The following is a 2,500-nucleotide window of genomic DNA, read 5'->3' on the forward strand; positions in this document are numbered from 1 at the left end:
TCCCAGAAAAAGTGATTTTTTCATAATATGGGCACTTTAACATAAAGCAGTCTGAGATATCTACTCAACATCCTCTGATCTGATTTAACAAAGAAATAGGTATAATTAGAGCTGGGCAATATATCGATATTATATCGATATCGTGATATGAGACTAGATATCGTCTTAGATTTTGGATATTGTAATATCATAATATGGCATAAGTGTCTTTTCCTGGTGTTAAAGGCTGCATTACAGTAAAGTGATGTCATTTTCTGAACTTACCAGACTGTTGTAACTGTTCTATTATTTGCCTTTACCCACTTAGTCATTATATCCACATTACTGATGATTATTTATCAAAACTCTCATTGTGTAAATATTTTGTGAAAGCACCAATAGTCAACACTACAATACCGTTGCGGTATCGATATCGAGGTATTTGGTCAACAATATCGTGATATTTGATTTTCTCCATATCGCCCAGCCCTAGGTATAATGTCATAAATATTAGGTTTATTGACCATGAATCAAAAAAAGCTTTGAAAAAAGTGACAAAAACATTGGGAAAAAGAGCCAAAAAAGTAGTTATAGTGCGTAGTTTCTGTCTCCCCCATGAGGAATTATGAGTAATGACAACAAAACTGTCGGAGCGTCCACATGATACAAGCCTTCTGTGATCACGCACCCCTCCTCCACACAGCTGCTAGTAACGGAGGATTAAAAAAACATGATGGAGTCACACTGACTATAGTCATACTGAGAAATCCAGAGAGAGTTGTGTGGAGCTGATAGTCTTAATTAGCTTTGTAGCAACTCATTTGGCAACGGCTTGAATGTAACGGATGTTCATTTATATCAAAAAGTTACGCACTAAAGCTTTAATCGCTTTGTCATTTTTTACACAAAAAAAGGACAAAATTCTCTGATGTCAGCTTGTTAAATGTGAATATCTTCTAGTTTCTTCTCTCCTCTGTGACAGTAAACTGAATATCTTTGAGTTGGGGACAAGACAAGACATTTGAGGATGTCATCTTGGACTTTGGGAAACGATGATCCACATTTTTTTTTTTTTTTCTGACATTTTATACCAAACAACTAATCCATTCATCAAGAAATTAATCATCAGATTAAGTGATAATGAAAATAACGGTTAGTTGGAGCCCTATAGAAGTTATAATATGTAAAACTGGATTCAGGTTAACTACAAAGATCACAAAAGTGGAGATCTAGTGTGGCCGGGTTGGTTCAGTGGGTAGAGCAGGCGCACATCGAGGTCCAGGGTTCGAGTCCAACCTGTGATGATTTCCTGCATGTCTTCCCCCCTCTCTCTCCTCTTTCTCACCTAGCTGTCATATCCATTAAAGGCAGAAAAGCCCAAAAAAAACTTAAAAAAAATAAAGTGCAGATCTAAGAAATTCATGCCGAAATTAAACTTTTAAAAGTTGTTGCTGACACCTTTAATTACAGAAAGAACACGAGAAAATCCCTTAAAGTTTCGACATGTTTAGTCTGGCAATGGGCCTTCCTCAGTCCATAGAGCTGCAACCATTAGTCGATCCACAGAAAAATCATCGCGTAATCATTAGCGTTTCCCAAACTGGCGGGCTATCGGCTAGCTAGCTAGTTGCTAACATCAAGGGTAGCTAGCATGGCTGTATTAAGATCTATACATAGCTAGCTATATGCCTACATAACGTTACTACAGACATAGTGATTACATCGCCTTGGTTCTCTCTTATGATACATCCGAGGGCTGTATGCTGTAAAGCTTGTAACGTGGATGAGAGCTGAAGCCATGGATGAGCTCTGTTCACGAAACTGCAGGCTAACAGCTAGCTAGCACTAGTTAGTAGGTAGGTAGCTAGTAGCACAACATAATTATTAAATCTCCTTGGTTGTCTAGCTAAATACATCTATCGTTTATTTAGCTAAGCATGTAAACGATCGGGAACAACGAAAACACAATGTTTAACGTTAGTGAATATTTTAGACAATGAAAACGTGAGTTCATGAGTTCGCCACTTGTAAGAGACACGACAGAGAAGCTCATGAACGCGCATGTTGCTACCGGTTGCTACGACAACACAAACAAATTGTTGCTAGTGCGCATGCCCATCGTGAGCCAACCAGCGTTATGGGCCAACAATGCGGAAGAGCCGAGCTCCATGTTTGCTTTATGTGCTTTTGAGCACTCTCACTGGAACGTACGGGGCTTCCCGCCAAACACTGGATCCAGTTCTCTTAATACATCCAAGGTTCAGCCTCTCAAATATGGAGATTTCCTGCTCTTTTTTCGTTTTATATCACATTAAACCAGGGGTCTTCAACAGGGGGTCCGGGACCCCTAGGGGGTCCTCAGAGTCAATGCAGGGGCGCCTCCAAATTATTGTTACGTTTTTAAGTTTTTTCAAAAATTAAAAAAGTCCTAACATGAATCCAACATATTATTAGCAAATGTAAATCCCAACTGATAATAGGCTAACTGGCCCGTAGGTAAGGTAGTCACTAAGGTAGCCAT

At 39.1% G+C, this 2,500-nt stretch overlaps 1 protein-coding gene and 1 long non-coding RNA gene across 2 annotated transcripts in view; one reads left to right on the forward strand and one right to left on the reverse strand.

Moving 5' to 3' along the window:
- inpp5l (inositol polyphosphate-5-phosphatase L) overlaps positions 1-2,500 on the reverse strand; it is a 54,277-nt gene that overhangs the window by 23,695 nt on the left and 28,082 nt on the right. The window lies entirely within an intron of this gene.
- The window catches only part of LOC116053940, a 23,456-nt gene that overhangs the window by 4,580 nt on the left and 16,376 nt on the right, over positions 1-2,500 (forward strand). The window lies entirely within an intron of this gene.

This window comes from Sander lucioperca, chromosome 2 (genome assembly GCF_008315115.2).
Source record: "Sander lucioperca isolate FBNREF2018 chromosome 2, SLUC_FBN_1.2, whole genome shotgun sequence".
Classification (NCBI taxonomy): domain Eukaryota; kingdom Metazoa; phylum Chordata; class Actinopteri; order Perciformes; family Percidae; genus Sander; species Sander lucioperca.